This window comes from Atractosteus spatula (assembly GCF_055471065.1).
Source record: "Atractosteus spatula isolate fAtrSpa1 chromosome 16 unlocalized genomic scaffold, fAtrSpa1.hap1 SUPER_16_unloc_2, whole genome shotgun sequence".
In the NCBI taxonomy this organism is placed as follows: Eukaryota; Metazoa; Chordata; class Actinopteri; order Semionotiformes; family Lepisosteidae; genus Atractosteus; species Atractosteus spatula.
Window position 1 is genome coordinate 665647 of NW_028296632.1, and position 23969 is coordinate 689615.

Here is a 23969-nt window from a genome sequence, read left to right on the forward strand (position 1 = left end):
ATAAAGAGGTATCCAGGTAACAGTGAAACGGGCGGACAGTCTGGGGAGATCGCCCGTTTTCCATGTAAATAGTTCCCTGGTTCCGCACCCCTTGGTGTTTCTCTCGCTCTCTCTCGGGTCACCTGATCATTAGCTCGAAAGATTTCAGTGCTTTGTGTATATTCTAATGGTAGTGGGGGCAGGGTGTGTGGGAACAGGTTTGGTTGAAATTGCATTGGAGATCTATGTTCTTCACACCTGAAACATTTTCTCTGAAAGCATTTTCTTCGCAGTTTAACCGATCTTGTTACAGCATGTTACAGTTTACTATTATTAACCATATTAATTTTAAGTGCTTAATGCCATTTTTTGACCAGGCACGAATATTCTTAAGTCCATATCTTCGCAAGTGAATCAGTGCGAATTGCAATACTAATTAAATTAAAACTACTAACTACTAACTAATACTAATTAAAACAAACCAGAAACGTGTTGTTCTGTTTAATGACATTACAAGTGGAAAGATTACAGATTTTAATCGTCTTTAATTTTGTTACGTTATACATTTTAGAAACGTTTCATCCATACAAACACCACAAAACTATTTTCGATTGTATTTCTGAATAGTATGTTACACTTAGTTCACTGTTTTAAATACATCTAATTAAGAAAGTTAGGTGTTAGCATAAACTATTAGCAATCAATAATATTAAATTTAGCACTGTAATAAGCTGTTGCACTTTCCCCCGCATCTTGTAAAAATATATTTTCATTGTTCAAATATACATTAAGTCTGACTATCATATAATAAGTTAAATACAAAACTAAAGAAAAAATAGGGTTAAATATAATTCAAAATATTTTGCTAACAATGTTAACTGTTTATGAATAATAAAATGTATTAACTAAGGAGTAGGATGGCACAGTTGTTAGTGTTTTTTGTTTTGTTTCTTTTTCATAAATACAACAGTAGTACCTGATGTCTCAGTGGCTTTCAAAATTAAATCATGCATGCAAACCTGTGAACTAGAAAGATAACTAAGATATCCATCCATTTATAATGGTGGCGAAATGGTTAGCATTGCTATCTTGCAGCACTGGGGTCCTAGGTTCAATTCCTGCCATCCTGTGTGTGTGGGGTTTACATGTTCTCTCTGGGTTACATGGTTTTTCTCCATATGTGTGATATGACTCCCTCTCGCACTCCAAAACATACTGGTAAGTTAATTGGTTTATGGGAAAACTAGCCCTGGTGTGTGTGTGTTTGTGTCTGTCTGTCCTGTGACGGACTGGCGCTATGTCCAGAGTGTATTCTGCCTTGTGTCCGTTGCTTACTGGGATAGGCTCCAAATCCTCTGTACTGGATAAAGAGAGTAGAAATGGATGGAAGTAAAGGCACTGTGTGGATGGAACTATACACAGTGTTAGAAACCCACGATGAAATGGCAGCATCTCACTGAGAATAAAATATTTTATAGTGCTGGCTTAAGGAAACAGCCTTTCCACCTCTCTTGCACATCAGTATCCATACCTAGTTATTTAAACAAATTGCCTCTAAGTATAAACATCTTAATATGCTGGGTCTGTGGATCCGCATCAGCTATGTTTGCCCATTCCTTCAATTCATGTGCATCCAACACACAGTTCAATGCCAGCAACTACACATAATCTAAAATACAATCCTTATTTCAGTATCTATGTAAACATATAGTCTGTTAACTTCATCATCTTCATCAAAAGTATGCCTAACCCCATTAGGAAGTGTTCTTGTTATAAGTGTATTCCTCAGCTTTCCCCAAATTATCTTCTTCTTGCCAACATCTCTAGTCTTTTATCCTGCAATAACTCAGCCAACACTTAAATCTCCAAAAGCTGCTTGTGTTAATTTCTTTAAATCACAAATATCATGTGTAAATACTGGCCATGTAATACTCTGCATTGTGGAATAATAGTTTATTTTAAAGGGAACTGGAGAAATCAAGAAAGGCTTTTTTTCTAGAATTAATAAATGCACATCCTGTTCACTGGGGAAATTAAATCCACACTGAGCAATCTTCAATATGTTCAGAATATGACAGCAAGAATCCTATCAGGGATGCATTACACCTGTTTTCAAGTCCTTGCACTGGTTACCTATCAGATTTCGAGTCAACTTCAAAATCCTTATCCTCCTTATATACTGTCCTACAACTGTTATTATTGATCACCGAATTATTGTACTTGACATGACTTCAATCAGCCTTTCCTGAACGTCTATGACAGGCAGAGAGAGTGCTGTTTCTGGTGCGATCTTTTGCAGCCTACATTTCACTGTTTTAAACGAACAAGAAATTAGATTGCTCATAAATCAGTTATTCTATATAAACACAGCGTAATTGCCCTCCGAAAATCCTCTTTTTCTTGTTCGTTTTAGAGACCTTGATCGAAACTGATTTTAGATGTCAGAAAGGATTTATTTTCTCTGTATTTCCTACATTGCTTTGTCGAGATTTTAACTTTATATCTAACTTTATATCTAGGCTCAGATTTCAACTATAAATCGTACAGTAATTAATAGCAGTAAATACTGATGTTTTGCGCCCTCTTACCACAAAAATATATGTTTTGTAGTTGGGATTAACTTTATTTCGTACGCGTAGCTACTCCGATTCGGACACCGAACAGTTAAAGATGGCGGCAAATCAGACACCCAGAGAGGGGGGGGGGGGGCGTCTTCTCGCCTCCATAACTAAAATGCCAAATAGGAGTGGCTTAAGCGAGATACACAGTCGTGTAACTGACAGTTTGAGGTAGTCTATCGTGTAAATTTCGCTTTGTTGCTGATAGGTTAAGCTTTCGAAACTCTGCCCCAAAGTCATGTGACTGATTTTTCGCCCTGTTTCGTTGGTTAAACGCAATGATCACAAGCACCACCGTGGTAACTGGGATGTGTAGTTTTTAATTCCGTTTGAATTATAACTGTACGTACTGTCTTCATATTTGGCCAGGGCTTTAAAGAGAAGGCGCGCCAAAAAAATTCGGTGCCGTCGTCTCCGCATTAAAGGTACCCCCGTGCTGGAAGAATTTGACCTCGGAACGTTTGCCCAGCGTAGTTATAGTGGACATAAAAACAAGAGTTCGCTGGCATTATATCCTAGAAGACACAGACCGGCACCAGACCGGTAAATGCTTGATGAACTAGGGATTGGACAGTTTCCAAGTGCTTGTACAATCGATGGAAATGTTCAAATAAATGTGCAAAAGAAATAAACAAAATAATTATTTATTTCTTTATCATATTGGCTAGCTAATGTCCTCTCTTTGCTAGTTAGTGGCTGTGTTTCTGCGTTGGGTAGCAACGGGTGACTGTTCTCAGGCGGAAGATGTAAACAGCTTAATTTTCGTGTTAAATAATTTTTAAAAATTAAAATTCATTCTATACAGCAATCACATATTTGGGTACCGTTTCATAAAAATTTCATGCTTAAAATGTTTAGGGAGAAATGGAAGACTGGTGTGTATTTTTTCTTTAAACTATTGTAGTGGCAATGCTTGTTAATAAGACAGAATTAAGCGTTGGTATGCTCCTAAAGGAGGCCCCATCTCACCCTCCATCTCTGTGGTGCAGCCACAGAGAAAGAATTCATGCAAGCTGATTTAAGATGTTTTTCTTTTGATAAGAAGCAAGCTCCCAGACGGGGATGCAATTAGCTAAGCCTGGCTATCATGATCAATGGTCATCCACTGGCGCCTATCTGTCTAGGGAGTGCCGAATGGACATCTGGACTGCATTTCTAAGTGTCAAGAGTAAGTGACTTATATCTCACCTTGACCAACCAATCAGGGACTGGCAGGGCGTGGTAATACCACGTGGGTCTCCAATGCCCGCCAAACTCTCAACCAATCAGCACACATCTGGGTCTTGATCAAAAAGGGAGCGCAAGCTCAGTTCTGGGCTCTCCTTGGCCATTTTCACGCATCCTCAGAGACAATCACGTGACAACTGCTGTTGTCTGCAAAAGGACTTGGACTTTGTTCTAAGCGCGAGGCCGAGGATCCCGTACGTATTCAGAATTCTACCAACGTGAATGCTCCGCTTGATCAACGGCAGCCTACAGTTGGACCCTCGTCGACAACCTGAATAGCTTATTCAGAAGCAGCGCTGGACCGGGAACGAACCAGCTTCTTCCCAGGCAAAAGAGTGACTTGTGAGGACTCGCGGTCACACTCTGTGCATAGAGACTTTCTACTAGCCAGCCGGACTGCTGGTAGATCCCCTCGGAGCAACGACTGCCCTGCGCGCCGCAGTCAGATTCCTCCGGCCTTCCTACTCCGAGCTGCACCTCGACTGGTTGACCGGTAGCCAGAGGACGCCGACACAACGCCCATTGGACAACCGCTGCAACAGAGCCTGTCAGCTGGTTTGGTGTTCGTGCCGGGAAATTCCAAATCCAAACACAGTGGATAAGTAAACCCCATGTTCTACATTGCGTCTCGAGAATTTAATTGTACCTCAACACAAGTTGTTATCAATTTAATTCATGAGTAATGTATTTACTTCCGAGTTTAGAGTAACAGTGGGTAATAACACTGATTAGCGATTTGGTAACCGAACGATATATATTGACATATATTCTCTGTTGTGTATCTCTTTGTGTTTGCATCTCTTCGAGATTATATACCTTGTATATTGATAACCCTCACAGTAAGGTCTGCCGCTCGTATCCAGGCAGACTAGTATATGTTTGGTGCACAGTTTATATTAATAAATGTATCTCGTGTATTGAACCCGTGTGTGTGCGTTGTTAGTTGTTCTGACGATTGATTTTCTAAAAGCCCCAACGAACAACCTCGTGATTACTGCTACAATTGATAATTGTCTCAGTAAACCCATCAAACCACTACATTTAATGGCGTCCCTGGGTGGGCGAGTTTAGAATGAAATGAGAATCAATCGCACAGAATAACTGATATTGCTGTGAGTTCAAGTTCAGCACAGCACCGCGGCTTCTATACGCGAATACCGGGTGTGCTGATAACTGCGTAAAGAAATCCCCCTGTTTTCTAGCGTTTAGTGTAACGTGTACTGATTGGAAATCCATCTGCTCGGGTGTTTAGATTCCATACTGTATTTTGGTAAAAGAAAAAAAAGTAATACTCTTAAAGTTTCTCTGACGTAATGACAATGGCTGCTAAAATGTCTGAAGTGGAGTCGCTTATAAGTACTATTTCTAGCGACGACAATCCTGGTTACTGGAGCGGTATCGAAAAGTTGAACTTTGATGATATTGAGAAGCTGCAAGTAGATTTAGTAGCTAAGGTAGCGAACCAGCTTAACACAGGAGGGTCCGTGAACGCAGTTCAGGTCCTATCGAGTTTCGCCTTAAATCTAGCTAAACAGCTGGAACTGTCTTTGTCCGAGCTGACAAAGTTTCAAAAGCTTCAGGGAAAGCTAGAAAGATATAAGGCGGAGCGAGTTGAGTTGTTGGATATAATCAGAGAAAAGAGAGTGAAAAATGAGGAAAGTGAAGACAGACTCAGGGAAGTTTTAGGTAAATTAGATGACCTGTCTGCTAGAGAAACTGTGGCTGAGGTAGCTAGGAGAGACCTGGAAGCGAGCTTGAAAGAAAAAGAAAAAGAAATTGAGCGTTTAAATGAGCTCAGCCAGGAAAGGCAAAAGGAGTTAGATGCTGCCGTACTGGAAGCAAAACAGGCTAGATCCCACTTGCATGCCAGCCCACCTAGCAGCCCGGAGCGCTCACCCAGCGCGCCGGGAGGAGGTTTCTCCCGGCCAGGGTCTGTGGTCGGATCGGCATGGGGGAGATCGCCGAGTCCTGCGCGAGACGCAAGGGCGATGCAATTCAGGCATAGACCCCCTGCTCCTGATCACGGCCGTCCCCCTGCCCGTGGAGAAACCGTAAAAATTAACCTCCACTCCCTGAGGCAGTTAGCCAAAGATGTAGAAAGGTTTGACCCGTCAGTGTCAGGGAATAATGTGGAAACCTACATCGATGAGCTGAGACATACTTTGCAGTTTATGCCCGGAGCGTCCGAACAGGAAAAGGCTATGTTAGTAAGGAAAACTACTAGCCGAGCGGTCCACGAGTGGATGTCTAGACAAGGACCGGAGGTCTGTAATAGCTTTGAGGAGCTGTGTCAGGCAATGATCGGAGAATTTTCGGCTTTTATCGATCCCATAGCTGCCGTGGCCGCTGCGCACCATATTAAGCACGAAAAAGCTGAAGCCCCTCGCGACTATTATGAGAGGCTTAGGCGCACTTATTTTGCAGGGCGGAATGAAGAGGGTTGCGAAGAGAACGTGAATTTCAAAGGTTTATTCATTGCTAATCTGCATCCCTCAATCAGGAAAATGATTGTGATGCACACTGATGCAAAAGCGATGAAAATGGCTGACATTAGAAGGTTGGCTCAAAAAGCCTGGGGAGCTGAAGTCTCTGCTTCCTCAGAGCGAAAACCTGCTAAAACGGCCGTGTTCGCCACTAAAGCCAGCAGGGTTGACGACTCGCCTCAGCTCGAGGGAGCTGAGGTTCCTGAGCCCGCTAAGCCCCGGCGCAAAATAGGCAGGCAGGACCGCACTAAGCGTCAGAGCCGCCGTGAGCGCTACGGGGAAGGCAAGGGCACAGGCAGAGCCTATCAGAAGGCTGGACGAAGGGAGTCGACTGCAACCCGCCTGGCCAGGCTTGAACAAGCCCTGCTTGAGAGATCAGGACAGGGTAAACCTTCCGCACTGAATGCCGGAAGCGTGAATGAGCTTAGTGGGACCACGCCCCTTCTCACTGGAGGAGGCGGGGATCCATCCCAAACCCCTCCCTCAGTCTATCTGATTGGGTGGGAGGGTTCCTGCCTGGAAGAAGGCTGTGACTCTGAGTTGGGCGCTGACCCCGCCCCTGAAGTCAAAGAAAAGGCAGGCTTCCAACAATTCTTAGGGAATCTCAGCCAGAAAGGCAAAGCAAGGCGTATTTATATCAAGGTTTCTCTTGAAAACGTCTTAGATAGAGAAGCACTGGTTGACACTGGGGCTGAAATTAGTTTGATGTCAGCCGATCTACTCAGCGAGCTCAAACGAGTAGCGAAAGGAAAAGGCATCAGACTTAAGGTAGAACCGTGTAAGATAGATATTTCCAGCTATACCCAGGATCATGCCAGGATCACACACCGAGTGTGGGTGGCACTTAGGTTCGGGCCAATGAACGTGGTGCATCCTGTTTACATCTCTAGGTTTAAAACAGAGCCACTACTCATTGGCCAAGACCTGCTTGACAGGCTGGAGCCTCTGGTGGACTGCCAGCGTGGAAAATTGTGGGCTCAGGTCAAGCACCCTAAGCCTGTCGTACAGCAAAAAGGGGGGTTCAGTGGTTATGCTGTGATCACACAGTGCCCACTGAACACCATAGCTGAGTTGGAGGATTCTCCTGGTTCCTCTGGACGAGAAATAAATGTCTCTTCTTGCTTTCCAAAACTACAGGGAAGTCCTGCCCAGGCCAGCACTCCCACGGTCTCCCAACTACAGGAGCAGTGCTCCGAGCAGCTGCTTGACCCGCCAGGTAAAGCACACCCCTTTTTCATCCCTGAAGAAGAGTGGATCTCCCTGTCCGGTAATGAATGGGAGTCCTTTCTGTGCGCCCTGGTACCTCAGGGGGACAAGGACTACCACCCCATGGTGGTGGGAGGGGTCCAGGTGGCAGAAGTGCAGGTTGATGATGTAATTCTCAGCCTCAGCTCTGAGAAGTCCATAATCAGTGAAGGTCTGTTCGAGGACCTGTCGCGAAGCCGTCAGGTGACCCTGGTGACGCAATCACAGGGTCTGTGGTGGGCACCCCCACCTCATAGGTCCATTTGGAGCAAAGGAAGCTGTGCAGCTTCCATCTCCATCGGAAAAAGGAAGTTTGCTCACTACTTCCAGGTAGCACCTCAGCTGACCCATTCGGTCTGTATTGGTGCAGACCTGTTGGTTCGACTGGGCGCCCAGCTGGACACAGTAAACAGTGTGCTGTGGACACGGGTGAACCCAGATGCCCACTCTCTAAGCGGCGACCCCGAGAACATTCGGTCAGGTCAGACGATTCCTCAGGCCTGCCAGGTAGTAAACGAATCGGACCTGATCGTTCCTGCGTCAACAGCAGGGTTTCCGGTACGCCTTGTCCTAAAGAAGGGACAGAGGATGGATGCTGAGATGGTTTTCTTCCAACCATCAGCTCAGTTTATCAGACTGAACCTAGCAGTCTGTGGTACCCCCAGACTGGAAAGGAATGGCCGAGCCACCTGCCTGTTGGTGCAAAACATAGCAAAACAAGATGTCAAAATCCCTGCTCGCACTGACATGGGACTGGTAATTGACAATGGGTTCTATGATTTCGAACTGGCCATCCCAGTACTGGGGCAGCTCCCTGGTCCCTTGGCCAGGGAGGGGGGGACCGAGCAGGTGTACTACACCTACCCCCGGCGGATGATTGCAATTATGCCAATAGAGGGATTCTGCAACCAGGAGGTGTGCAGAGTGGACCTTAGCGATAAGGATGAGATGGTTGTGTATACAGTACACGCAGGGGTTCCGACGGACCACTCAGCCGAGAGTGCGACCCGGGATACCGCCATGCCGTCAAAAGCGGGGTTCCTAGAGCAGGTACAGGATCAGGTTGGTAAGGCAGATGCCCTGGAAACGGAAAGCCAGCGTCAGCAGCTGCATCAGATCTTCCAGGATTTCCAGGAAGTGTTTGCACGGGACGCCTATGACTGTGGGGTGACGGATTTGCACACAGTGCGCATTCCTACGGCCCCTGGCGCCCGCCCAACCTATGTCAGGCAGTATCGCATTCCCCTCACGGCATACGAGTACATAAAGCAGACGTTGGATGCTCTACTAGAGCGTCAGATCATAAGGGAGTGTAACTCCACTTATAACTCCCCACTGTGGCCGGTGCTGAAACCCAATGGTAAGTGGCGTCTGACCATTAACTACCGGCAGTTGAATAAACAGGTTCCTTTGTCACGATGGCCAATGATCTACCTAGATCGGGAGTTAGCCAAGGTGACAACAGCAAAATATTTCACCACAGTGGATGTGGCCAATGGGTTCTGGACCCTTAAGGTAGAACCGACAGACCAGTACAAACTGGCCTTTTCCTTTGGAAACAGGCAGTTCACCTGGAATCGATGCCCCTTTGGGTATTCCAACTCCCCAGCGGAGTTCAACATATTTCTGCACAAAGCCATGAGTGATGCAGCCGCCAGGGGCAACCTGGTCTATGTGGACGATATTCTGATGCGGAGTCAGACCTGGGAAGAACACATGGCCGAGATCAGGCATGTGTTGACCCAGCTCTCCCGTGCAGGGGCCAAACTGTCTCTGGCTAAGGGACAGTGGTGTAGGACCCAAGTGGAGTACGTGGGACTATTGGTTGGAGCCCAAGGCATACAGCCACAGTCCAGCAGAGTCCAAGCTATCCAGAATATGAAGTCGCCCACTAACCTGTCTGAACTGCGCAGCTTTCTGGGAGTATGTAATTATTCCCGGCAGTTCATTGAGGATTACGCTGAAATAGCAAGGCCCCTCCACAAGCTGCTGCAGAAAGACGTGCCCTTTGAGTGGGGACCTTCCTCAGAACAGGCTGTGATGGAGCTGAAGCGCAGACTCGGTAGTGCGCCGTGCTTGGCCTACCCTGACAAAAATAAGGTCTTCTACCTTGAAGCAGGGTTCTCAGAGCACTGCCTTGGGGCTGCTCTGAGTCAGGAATATGACCAAGAGCGAAGGGTGGTGGCGTATGCCAGTCGAGCCCTGAACCCAGTGGAGCAAAAGTTCTTGGACTGCGAGAAGGCCCTGTTGTCTACGGTCTGGTCGGTAGAACACTTCCGTAGTTATGTAGGGGGACAAAAGATCATCATCGAAACCTGCCACCAACCTGTGACATTCCTGCATAGCCAGAGACTCAAAGCGGGCAGGGTGTCAAATAGCAGGATTGTGGCATGGATGATGGCCCTACAAGGCTATGAGATAGAGGTACGTTATGCACAGAGCAAGAAAATGTACCTGGGACAGGGCCTGGCTTTGGGCCAAGTGTGTCACGGCTGTGACACTGACATGGAAGCTCCAGAAACAATTCCCGCTGCTGAGCTACCGAACAATCACCGGTACTACGATGAAAACGTGGGCCAGGGCTTACCCATGGCCTATGTTGACGGTTGCTCTTTTCGCCACAAACAGCAGGTGCTAGCAGGGGTAGGAGTAGTCTGGCAAGACAATACTCCCTGTGGGCCGACCCGCTATAAGCTAGGACCAAAGACTAGTCAGTATGCGGAAGTAGCTGTGGTGCTGATCACCCTCCAGCAGGCCCTGACAAATGGCCTTAAACAATTTGTCATCTGTAGTGACTCGAACTACGCCCGACATAGCTTCGTGTCCCATCTTCCGTATTGGAAGGGTAACGGCATGAAAAATGCCCGGGGCAAGGAAGTAAAGAACAAAGAGTTGTTCCTGGCCAGTGACAAGCTCACGACCGAGGCTGGAATGATGGTTTACTGGAGGAAGGTGAAGGGACACTCCCAGGTGAAGAGACCCGACAAAGACGGGAATGATGAGGCCGACCGGCTGGCTAAATCTGGCGCCTTAGAGGGTGAACCCTGGCAGTTCCAGCAGGAATGGCTACCCCCAGAAACCGTGGCTGAGGTCAAGGCGGTCACCCGAAGCAGGGCTAGACAGGATGTCGGAGCTGACCCTCAATCTGTAGTGCTTGGGTCACAGGGTTTTAACACCGATCTTGCGGAAATGCAGAAACAGGACCCAGCAATTGGGCTAATGTATCAGCATATCGCTGACCCAGTGCGTCAACCTCTTTCGGAGCAGGTGCTGAGCCAGTCTCCAGAGCTGAAGGAGCTGGCAGAGGTGAAAGACAACCTAAAAATTATAAAGGGGTTGTTGGTTTGTGTACCAGTTGCACAAGGTGTCCCAAAGTGGGTAGTTCCCCGCTGCCATCGGGGGGTCATGATCCAACACGCTCATGACGAGCCCTGTGGGGGTCACCGGGGAATCAAGGCCACGTACGACACTATCCAGCAGGTGGCATTCTGGCCTCACATGGGCCAAGACATCGCCGCGTATGTAAAGGGGTGTCTGACGTGTAGCCAGTTCCAACCATCACGGCCCTTGCACCGTGCACCACTCCAGAAAAAGGGCATGACATTCCCCTGGTCCAATCTACAAATGGATTGGGTGGGGCCGCTGGTGAGGTCATCCAGAGGGAACAAATATTTCCTCACGGTTACGTGTGCATTCACAAAATGGATTGAGTGCCTCCCAGCACCCAACGACACGGCAGAGACAACTGCAGTGCTGTTGGTGAACCATGTGTTCAGTCGATGGGGACTCCCCCTGACCGTGGACTCGGATCGGGGAACCCATTTCACAGCTACAGTAATGGCAACCCTGTGGAATATGCTTGGGGTCAAGGCCCAGTTGCATATCTCCTACCACCCTCAATCCTCGGGCCAGGCAGAAAGGGCAAACCGAACGGTGGTTAGTATGCTCAAAAAGTTTGTCTCCACCAGCAGTAGGGACTGGGACATTAAGCTGCCCCTGGTTCTGATGGCCATCCGAGCCACGCCCCATTGCTCTACGGGGGTCCCACCTTTTGAGATGATGACAGGTCGGAAGATGACTCTTCCCCTACACTGTCTTTATGGGGTGGAGGACCTGAGCACGACGGGGGCTGCTACGGCCCATCAGTATGTGTCAGCAAGCACATCTGCAGGCAACCTTTGCTTTTGCCCAGAACAATCTGGGAAGGAGTGCAGAGGGTAGGAAAGCATACTATGACCGAAAGGCAGTTAACCAGGAACTCCAAGTAGGAGACAAGGTCCTGTACTTCCAATTTGCCAAACCCACAGGGGTGGCCCGGAAATTCTTACCCAGTTGGACAGGACCCCACGAGATTGTCGATAAGGTATCACCGGTAGCTTATCGAATTCGGATTGAAAAAGGAAGGCAATCTCTGGTCTATAAGTGGGTGCATCGCAACCACCTCCGGTTGTATCGCCCACCTCAAATGGCGCCGGAGGACACAGAATAGGGTTAAAAGTCTAAACCCGATCAAGAGGGGGGTGCCCCTTTGTAGCTGCAGGTAGTTAGGTACTGTAGTGTAGGTCCTCCTAGGAAAATATATTCAAAATTATAGTGGAACTGTACCATGTGCCTCATCTGTGTTCCAGAATGGGAATCCTAAAACTGCCACGGTTGGTCCTGACAGTGCTGTGGATCGCTTCGACACAGCCCCTTGAAGTTGTGGAACCCGGTCCTCCTACCGGCATAGTCCTGCAGGACGCTCCCGGATTGTTGTTAACAAATTGCAGAACATATACTCAGCGAGTGTATGTGCGGCTGGACCCAAGTGATGTGTTTCGGAAGCACATCAACATGAACAGTAGGGTGTCCCATCATGGCAGGCAGTGGGCTAAGGATGCTGTATGGCATGCCCAGCTAGACACTATACACATGCTCCGCCAGCTGAGGAAGGCAACAGTCAGCCAGGAGGAGATGACAGGCCTCAGCCGCCCCAAAAGGTTTTTGGGGGGTCTGATTGCTGCGGCCTCCGCCGTGGGCTCGCTATTTTCAGCTGGTCTGTTTGCTGCTTACACTGTCACCCTGACCACCCTGAGAAGGCAGGTGTCTGGGTTACTTAAGGAAATGCCAGAAATTCAGGACAGGCTGTATCAACAGCAGCAGCGGCTGGAAAGCCTAGGGAAAACCTTACAGGGCACAATATTAGCAGTAAACCTTCATGCAGCAGTGTTAAATAACACCCTCCACACCGTGGGCAGGATTGTCGACGTGTTACAGTGGGATTATGCTTACGTGCAACAGGTCAGGATGCTGATGCAGGATTTGCTTAGGGAGCTTAGTGCCACGATAACTAGCTTAGCCATGGGACAGATTCCAACTTACTTGGTTCCACTGTCCTTAGTAGAAGAAGTACTTAGGACAACCACTTCTGAGATGGTGCAGCCATTACAGGTACATTTTGCATACAGTCTAGGCAGTGCCATTCCTATACATGTCAACCCTGAAGCCAAGGAAATAGGTTTCCTGTTGAACCTTCCCATCGTGAGTGGCAAGGATATCTATAGACTCAAGTCTATATCGAACGTTGGCTTCTGGAGGGGGGACATGCATGTGAAGTTGACCACCCCACCGCTCGTAGCTTACCAGGAGGATGATCCAAATTTGTATCTTGTTCCAAACCTGGAACTGTGTATATCAACCAAGGATATCCACTGGGTATGCCCAAGTAAGCCATTCCTTAGGGACACAACTCAGAGGTTGTGTGGTATCAGAAAGGGGGCTGCCACTGAAAAGTGTAAAGCCACAGTGACGAGCAAAAGTGAGGTTAACGAACCCCAGGTTGAGCAGGTGGGAAAGAAATGGCTGGTCAGCACACCACAGTTAACGGTTACAATAACATATGACAGGCATGATACAGCTACCGAAGTGCAGCTACCCAACCAAACAGTTTTTCTACAAGTTCCTGAAGGAGCGATAGTGCATCTCAACGATTTAGCACTGTATCACCTGGAGTCAGAACTATACGAAACGGAACTCGAGATTGTGGACGCTTTCAGAGGACACGGCATTGACTTGGATGAGAGAATCCAAGAGACAGTAAGTCTTGAGGGTGTACAGGTAGTCGAATTTGTTCTTAACGACACAAACTTAAAAACTACACTGGTAGGTCCCAAGCACAGTCGTTGTGGATCCTCTGGGGCGCTAGGAACAATAAACGTGGTCATCTTGACACTGCTGCTGGGTAGCTGGATCATGGCTGGGGTAATGTGTTGGATGCTGTTCTCTTGTATCAAAGCCTTGCGGGGTAGTTTGAATGAGACAAAGGGAGCAATGGTTTATCACCGAAATCAGGTAACCACTCCCAAACGTCTGCCTGCTGCAGAGCTATCCGATACTGATAGTGAACTGCCGGAAGTTTAAGGTCTAGAGCTAATGATGATGCCCAATGCCTCATTCCTAGGTACCTTATAACTGAGAGCAGGTATACGCAACGTTCTTTCCAACACTATTTCCTGTACAAATTCTCGAGAGGTAATGTGAATATTGGGTGGTAGAATCCACCGTGGTACAACAAACATCACTTAACTCTGTTTTTGTTTTGAAGGCAACAACGCCTCAGGACCTCGTGACCTTCAAAAAGGGGGGATATGTAGCGGCAATGCTTGTTAATAAGACAGAATTAAGCGTTGGTATGCTCCTAAAGGAGGCCCCATCTCACCCTCCATCTCTGTGGTGCAGCCACAGAGAAAGAATTCATGCAAGCTGATTTAAGATGTTTTTCTTTTGATAAGAAGCAAGCTCCCAGACGGGGATGCAATTAGCTAAGCCTGGCTATAATGATCAATGGTCATCCACTGGCGCCTATCTGTCTAGGGAGTGCCGAATGGACATCTGGACTGCATTTCTAAGTGTCAAGAGTAAGTGACTTATATCTCACCTTGACCAACCAATCAGGGACTGGCAGGGCGTGGTAATACCACGTGGGTCTCCAATGCCCGCCAAACTCTCAACCAATCAGCACACATCTGGGTCTTGATCAAAAAGGGAGCGCAAGCTCAGTTCTGGGCTCTCCTTGGCCATTTTCGCGCATCCTCAGAGACAATCACGTGACAACTGCTGTTGTCTGCAAAAGGACTTGGACTTTGTTCTAAGCGCGAGGCCGAGGATCCCGTACGTATTCAGAATTCTACCAACGTGAATGCTGGTAGATCCCCTCGGAGCAACGACTGCCCTGCGCGCCGCAGTCAGATTCCTCCGGCCTTCCTACTCCGAGCTGCACCTCGACTGGTTGGCCGGTAGCCAGAGGACGCCGACACAACGCCCATTGGACAACCGCTGCAACAGAGCCTGTCAGCTGGTTTGGTGTTCGTGCCGGGAAATTCCAAATCCAAACACAGTGGATAAGTAAACCCCATGTTCTACATTGCGTCTCGAGAATTTAATTGTACCTCAACACAAGTTGTTATCAATTTAATTCATGAGTAATGTATTTACTTCCGAGTTTAGAGTAACAGTGGGTAATAACACTGATTAGCGATTTGGTAACCGAACGATATATATTGACATATATTCTCTGTTGTGTATCTCTTTGTGTTTGCATCTCTTCGAGATTATATACCTTGTATATTGATAACCCTCACAGTAAGGTCTGCCGCTCGTATCCAGGCAGACTAGTATATGTTTGGTGCACAGTTTATATTAATAAATGTATCTCGTGTATTGAACCCGTGTGTGTGCGTTGTTAGTTGTTCTGACGATTGATTTTCTAAAAGCCCCAACGAACAACCTCGTGATTACTGCTACAATTGATAATTGTCTCAGTAAACCCATCAAACCACTACACTATCAAGACCAGCCATACACAGTACAGTTTATGTACATACAGTAATGTTTATGTTCCTAAATTAATATCGTTTATGACCTTCAGATGCGTTATGCTCCTCTTCTTTTTATGCTCAGCTACTAAAATTTCCCTTTAGTGGTAAAATTCCATATAAATATTCAAAACTAAGCGGATTGAAATGTGCACAGTAAAGACATTAGATGATGAAATCTTTTCACTACCAACCAATGCACCACGAGTGCCCCTGTCGGTCATTTTGGCCAGCCAATCACTTACCGCGGTGCCCTACGGTGCCCTGCGGGTTGGTTACTGTACCACGGGTTTTTACCGCTCATTTTGAATGGCTGCATCTGTAGGTTGTCTCTCGCAGTGTTCAGGAATTGCATTCCGAAACTGAGTCAGATCAAAAGTTGTAAGAAAAGCACCTATGGTGTCGGTTCTAACAGCTTTATTGATTCGATGTTAAAGGCCGGAAATGGGGCACAAGACACGCGACCGCAAAAAGCGTCGCCATCTGCTTCCAGCTGCAAAATGCCGTTTGCGGACGCTGAAGCATTTGAACTTGAACTTTATTGCCATATGTAACCGGTACTGGTACAATGGAATTCTTACTTACAGAAGGTCTCTCGATTGTAAAACAAGTGTAAAAAACAAGACAAAGTGCAAACAGTGCATCAAGACAATGTACAAACAAACAATAGACAATGTGCAAGTAAACATGTAGACATTTCTTTCCAAGGCAGCGGGTACAAGCGATCTCGCGTTTTAAAACCACCAGGAAAAGCAAAAAGGCACTTTTCCTTGCTTGCGCCGGCACACAACGACGTGAGGAGGACACCGTAGTCGGCAGGATTAGAACTTGCGCAGGGAGACCCCAATGGATTTCTAGTCCATTGCCTTAACCACTCGGACACGACTACAGCGAGCGCCGCCATTGCTGTGTTCTTGCTACAATCTCACATGGATCGCGAGGCGCCGGCGGAAACCTTTTTCAAAGTCGTTCTCCATTAAAAAAAAAACCTTTCCAAAATACAAGCCTTGCAGACAGACACACCTCAGAGGACTTAAGGGTTGCTTCATGTGGGAATGATAAAGTCTCCCCGTCCGGACAGGAAAATGGCACTTTGTTAGACACAAAAAAACAATCAACAACAGACAAATGTCTACAAGCATTTTAGAAGCCACTCTTGAAATAGCTCTTACATTCGTGTTAGACGCAGAAATCGCCTTTTTATTGACGCTCTTACAAACGCCATGGCAAGCAAAACAAAGCAAAGCAGAGCAGAACAAAACGAACAAAATAAAACCCTCATGTCCTGCACTTGAATATAATGCCGTTACGTGCCGAAGCGGTATTGGACGTCATCCTAGCACTGCAACCCGGGGCGTACGGTATATGGGAACGAGCACACGTCACGAATCGTCTCTAATCACTCCCTGCACTGTAAGGCGCCTTGAAGCGTGCACCCTCAACATTCATCTTTGCGCATCTGTGAAAGGTAAACTCTTGAGCAAACTCTGAACCAGACGCTCAAACTCCAGCTAGCATTAGGGGTAGCATTCCCACGCTACTTGAACACTTTGTTTACGCTCAGTGCTGGATTTTGGGAACTTTAGGACGAGTGGGACTTTTCTCCTATCTGTCAATTCGTTTTGTTTTGGAGACTCTTGGCTGTCTGTGTTGTATAGTGCAGCGTGAAGAAAACGTTTTCGAAAACTGTGCCGGCTCAAAAGTTGTAAGAAATCCTCTCCAGCTCTTTTAAGTCTCTTCAGTTTTGTCATTTAAAGTGAAACTAGATGTATAACTGGAGCCTCACTTATGCAAATGGTGAGGCTCCAGTTCGACATCTAGTTTTACTTTATATGACAGAAGTACGTCAGACTGCGCCGGACTGGGGGATCACTTCCGGTTATTTTTACCATCTTAAACATTTGAAATCCTCCCCTAGGCAATTGTGACACTTCATCTTGGCTCCACCTAGGACACTCTTCAATCTTCCATCACTTCTCTCTTCTCCCGCAACACTCTCGTCTGTCGGTAGTATGTGGCGTCTTTGCATTACCACCAATCTCACCACAGCAAGAAAGCAACAGGTTTTGGCAAGAGAGGAGGAGACTGCCTGGCCCGAACAGGGATCGAACCAGCGACTTTGGCGTTACTAGCACCACGCTCAAACCAACTGAGCTAACAGGCCTTGTTCCCACTGTCCTCTCTGTGCTGCAAAAAATGGAATTCAGGGAAGTTTCTTTTGTCCTTCTTTGAATAGAAAGCCCTGCAATTCAGTGTACGGGCTTTCTCGTGCTGTTTAATGGTTCTTCAAAAATTCAAATTCAAATCCTACACTGGCCTGAAGTGCCCCCCCCATTTCACAGCATTTTTCAGCTGATTTCAAATGTACCTAAAGGAGAAGCATTATTGAAGACCATCAATTACCAAGAGCTTTTGTCAAAGGTTTTGGTGGTCACTTTTAATGACCACAGAGAGCTATGACCTCGGTTTTACATCTCATCCAAAAGACAGCGCCTTTTTACCACACAGCGTCTCCGTCACTATACTGGGGCATTGGGACCCGCACAGACCTCAGGGTGAGCGTCCCACCGCTGGCTCCATTAACACCGCTTCCAGCTGTAAGCTTTGCTTTTCCCTGTAGGTCATCCTCATCCGGGTACTGACCTGGCTCACAGCTTCTAAGCTTCAGTGGGTTTTCAGTTGCGAGTTGAAAGGGGATGCAAGTGATGGAGCCGCTCGCTGCAAAAGCCACTGCATTGGCCAGGAATCGAACCCGGGCCTCCCACGTGACAGGCGAGAATTCTACCACTGAACCACCAATGCACGCTGCAAGGGTTTACAAAAAAGACGCTTTTTTACCACTCTGTGCTGGATGTTGGGTCCCAAGGGAACTTCTGGACGAGTGAGAATTTTCTGCTATCAAAATTTGGTTTCGGAGACTTTTGGCAGCCTACAGATGCAGCCATTCAAAATGCGCGGGCGATACCGCATTATTTTGCGGTACGCTGTACGCAGTCTACCGCAAGCTACCGGTAAATACCGCGAGTTACCGTAAATTCTCCTATAATACGACAAGCAAAATAATAGTATCCGGAATTTCCGCAAGGTGGAGCTAATAAAGCTCAACCTCTCATGTTTGAGCTGTGGCCATCAAAGTCTTTAACGAAGATATTACTAATAGTATTAATAATGAATGACCTTGGACAAGCTGTAAGTGTAAACTCAAAGTATTGCCCTGGTCAACATTCTTTTTTTCATTGACCGTCTTTGTAAAAGTAACACCACAGCATTTCGCAATCACGCATTTGTTTCCAATCATGCAAAGTACAGTAATTTTTGAGAATCGATTCACCATGCCTTTCACATGCTCATAAAAGAGATTGATTTAGGAACATAAACATATTACCGTATGAAAACTGTACTGTATACAGTATGTATATGTATATTTAATGTCTTAACTGTGCCCGTTTAAGTATTGAATATTCATATCTGATTTTACCACTGAAGGGAAATCTTAGTAGCTGAGCATAAAAAGAATAGGAGCATACTGCAACGCGTGTGAAGCCATAAACGATATTAATTTTGGAACATAAACATACAGTATATGGCTGGTCTCGGTACTTTAAAGAAAACATACACGAAACATGGTTTCATTATGACCAGAATCGGTCTTGAGATATTTTTAACTTGATTTACAGTATTTGAGAGGTATGTCTTAACACCGATACTACAGTGCTTAAGTACTGCTCACGTATATGTTTCTAGGTTTATATTATGCATTTCATACGGTCAAATTACTTTTGAGCAACTAATAAGAAGCGCGAAACGGTATGCGTTTTAGTTTCGTTTTGTGCTGGGACCCGTGGATTGATTAGAGATATCAAGTACTTACAAGTCATTTTTTAAATGTTGTAGTTCGTCTTGAAAAAATGTTACGAGTACATCATCTATCAACAATTACACAGGTTCTGTTTCCATATTGCGGATTTTGGTTACGTAATATTATTTTCTAGATTTCACGTTGTGAATATATGATTTGGGCAAACAGAGCCGCAAAGAAGTACATTATGGGTTGTTGTTGTTTTTTTTGCAGTTTTATCTAGAACAAGCGATGCTTAAACCTTTGTCTGATTCTTGTGAAACTATCCACACGACAGTTACAGTACCTAGGAGTTGACTTCAGTGATGTCACTGATGGGATGTTTCTAAAAATCCATCCTCTGTAAAACGTCTTCTCTAGTTGTCCTGCATATGTATTCGCTAATGAAGCTGTGTGTTCTGAGCCTGGATCTCTACATTTCTGTATGAACCAGCTTAGAGGGCTAAAGACAGCTTGTGTTTAAATTGAGTGTAAGGCAATTTATGCTTCTAAAGTCATGGTCAGCATTTATTATTGTACTGTGCTGTAAACTTGTTCTGTGCCTAGTCACATTATTTTATAGCGTTTTTATAGTGTTATCAAATCCGGTGGCGCTGTGTGTTAGTTTCCTGACTCCCATGTCACATGGTCTGTGATTGAAACCTGTGAAACCGGTTTAATTCGTCACAGCCAGCACTCCGGCAGAGAGGGGGTTGTGCTCGTAAAGTAGAAGCAGGCGAGATTTCCAGCGAAAGACACCTCCCCCCCACCCTCATACGATGCGCATTGTAATTACACATTCTAATTGTATTACACATTGTACACATGCTTAAAAGAGAAGAGAGAAAACGCAAGCCTTCTTCAGGTGTGAGGGTCTTCTGCTCAGAATGAAACGCTAAAATGTAATGTAGGCTCTGAATGGGTTCAATTATGATTTGGGCTTGATTAAGGTCGCTGCCTTTCATCTAAAACCCTACTTGAATCCTTCTAAACTAAAAATCAGTGTTAGTGAGTTCTAAATAAAGAGGTATCCAGGTAACAGTGAAACGGGCGGACAGTCTGGGGAGATCGCCCGTTTTCCATGTAAATAGTTCCCTGGTTCCGCACCCCTTGGTGTTTCTCTCGCTCTCTCTCGGGTCACCTGATCATTAGCTCGAAAGATTTCAGTGCTTTGTGTATATTCTAATGGTAGTGGGGGCAGGGTGTGTGGGAACAGGTTTGGTTGAAATTGCATTGGAGATCTATGTTCTTCACACCTGAAACATTTTCTCTGAAAGCATTTTCTTCGCAGTTTAACCGATCTTGTTACAGCATGTTACAGTTTACTATTATTAACCATATTAATTTTAAGTGCTTAATGCCATTTTTTGACCAGGCACGAATATTCTTAAGTCCATATCTTCGCAAGGGAATCAGTGCGAATTGCAATACTAATTAAATTAAAACTACTAACTACTAACTAATACTAATTAAAACAAACCAGAAACGTGTTGTTCTGTCTAATGACATTACAAGTGGAAAGATTACAGATTTTAATCGTCTTTAATTTTGTTACGTTATACATTTTAGAAACGTTTCATCCATACAAACACCACAAAACTATTTTCGATTGTATTTCTGAATAGTATGTTACACTTAGTTCACTGTTTTAAATACATCTAATTAAGAAAGTTAGGTGTTAGCATAAACTATTAGCAATCAATAATATTAAATTTAGCACTGTAATAAGATGTTGCACTTTCCCCCGCATCTTGTAAAAATATATTTTCATTGTTCAAATATACATTAAGTCTGACTATCATATAATAAGTTAAATACAAAACTAAAGAAAAAATAGGGTTAAATATAATTCAAAATATTTTGCTAACAATGTTAACTGTTTATGAATAATAAAATGTATTAACTAAGGAGTAGGATGGCACAGTTGTTAGTATGTTTTTTGTTTTGTTTCTTTTTCATAAATACAACAGTAGTACCTGATGTCTCAGTGGCTTTCAAAATTAAATCATGCATGCAAACCTGTGAACTAGAAAGATAACTAAGATATCCATTCCTTTATAATGGTGGCGAAGTGGTTAGCATTGCTATCTTGCAGCACTGGGGTCCTAGGTTCAATTCCTGCCATCCTGTGTGTGTGGGGTTTTTACATGTTCTCTCTGGGTTACATGGTTTTTCTCCATATGTGTGATATGACTCCCTCTCGCACTCCAAAACATACTGGTAAGTTAATTGGTTTATGGGAAAACTGGCCCTGGCGTGTGTGTGTTTGTGTCTGTCTGTCCTGTGATGGACTGGCGCTATGTCCAGGGTGTATTCTGCCTTGTGTCCGTTGCTTACTGGGATAGGCTCCAAATCCTCTGTACTGGATAAAGAGATTAGAAATGGATGGAAGTAAAGGCACTGTGTGGATGGAACTATACACAGTGTTAGAAACCCACGATGAAATGGCAGCATCTCACTGAGAATAAAATATTTTATAGTGCTGGCTTAAGGAAACAGCCTTTCCACCTCTCTTGCACATCAGTATCCATACCTAGTTATTTAAACAAATTGCCTCTAATTATAAACATCTTAATATGCTGGCTCTGTGGATCCGCATCAGCTATGTTTGCCCATTCCTTCAATTCATGTGCATCCAACACACAGTTCAAAGCTAGCAACTACACAAAATCTAAAATATGAGCTCCTTGCACTGGTTACCTATCAGATTTCGAGTCAACTTCAAAATCCTTATCCTCCTTATACAGATGCAGCCATTCAAAGTGCGCGTTACAGACACGTACCGCAGGTGGCGTCGCTCAGTGTGACGCAAGATGACGCGTGGCACCGCAGTACGTGATTGGTTGACCAACAGGGGCACTCGTGGTCCATTGGTCTGTCGTAGAAAGACTTACAGTACAGTAAACGTCTTTGCTGTGCCCGTTGTAGATATTGAATTTTCCCACTGAAGGGAAATCTTAGTAGCTGAGCATAAAAAGAATAGGAGCATACTGTAACGCGTGTGAAGGCCATAAATGATATTAATTTTGGAACATAAACATACAGTATATAGCTGGTCTTGGTACTTTAAAGAAAAAAATACACACCAGTATTCCATTTCTCCCTAACGATTTTAAGCATCGAAGTATTTAACTAGCATGTGAAATAGCGTGTGAAAAAGTGGTAGTTTTAAGCTTTTCTGCTAATATAATATGGAATCGCGTATCTAAAGAATTTAATAACGGTATTCGTATGGTGCGACAGGGCTGTGTAGGGCTGTTTCGCCTGCCTGTTCACGCGTGCTGTCTTGTAGCCGACTGGTCTAGGTGCGTGACTACCAGCTGGCAGGTTGTGTGTTCGAATCCAGCTGGTGCTAGACTCTTCTTTTAACAAACATTTCTTCGAAAAAATAGAATAGCGATATTATGGACAATCAATTGACTTTTATATTTCAAAATATCGCAACATGATCGATATTTGCGATATTTTGAACATATCTTCCCTTCTGACAGTGGCTCCTGCTTCTATTGTGTGTGTGTGTGCAACAGAGTAAATTTTTATAGAGAAATGGAGGCTGGACAGTATGCGTTACAATATAAACATTTATATTGATTTAAATCGTGTTCTGATTTAAATCGCAAACGCGTGTTTAATTATATGTGTTTTTTAATCATAATCAGGCTAATGCAACATAAATTGATACAGTATCTTTGTCTTCTAAGTATCTTAATAAACTTTCAGCATAGCTTTCTACCCGTCAAGATTTATATTTCTTGGGATTTTGGGATCAAATGTGGAAGGATTAGATTATAATCGTTTTTATTTGTCAAATACGTGATTGTATTTCTGAATGTTATGTGACACCTACAGCAGTTCACTGCTTTAAATACATCGAATTAAGAAAGTTATGTGTAGCACTTTAGAACTTTTTTCTGAACCAGGGAAAATCTGATCATGTTTCTCTATAACAATAATAAAAAACTTTATTTTACATATCGCCTTTAAAAGTGGCATCTCAAAGCAATACAGTAGATCGAAAAACAGTTAAAAGGGACCAAATTAAATACCAGACAATCGCAAACGCGTTTTCAATAAAATTATTTTATTCATTCAGCAGTTTGTGAGAGGGACATCCAGCAGGGAGAGACACACACACCGGTTTTCATTGACAAAATTGTTTTTTTTCAATTCCTCTTGTCTAACAGGAATGTTTTGTTTGTGGACAGACTGTTAGACAAGAGGAAAAGACCGCCTCCTCCTACGAAGCATTAATCGCGTATCTAAGGAAAATTGCAGTATACCTTTGTTCATGCACATCATTATACAGTACAGTATCTCAATTTGTATTTCGATTAAAAAAAATTGTTTGCCCAGCCACTACTGTTGTTATTGTTTTTATCCTGTAAAGCGTTTCCTTTTTCTGCGTTTTCCATTTCCTTTTTCTGATCACTCGCTTTCTGGATACACATCTCACCTGTCCTGTTCTTTGTTTTCCTGGTTTGCTGATTATGCCTGCTGCGGTCCACTCCTACCCTCACACCTAAAGAATACTATTTTAAATTTCTTGGCGCAGTTCATTAACCCTTGTATGTGCTGTCCGCGCCGAAAATGCAATTAAAAAAAAGTCAAAAAACGCGCTCAAAATACAATTTATAGCTTAATAAGATACACTCCACAGGCAAATTTAATTGTGTGTTAGTTTCCTGACTCCCATTATTTAAACTGCGACACTGATCATTCATCACTA

At 44.8% G+C, this 23969-nt stretch overlaps 1 non-coding gene across 1 annotated transcript; it reads right to left on the bottom strand.

The window, feature by feature from the left end:
* Positions 1 to 18136: 18136 nt before the first annotated feature.
* trnad-guc (transfer RNA aspartic acid (anticodon GUC)) lies at positions 18137 to 18207 on the bottom strand. Its single transcript has one exon. It is a non-coding gene; the product is annotated as a tRNA-Asp (tRNA).
* Positions 18208 to 23969: the final 5762 nt, after the last annotated feature.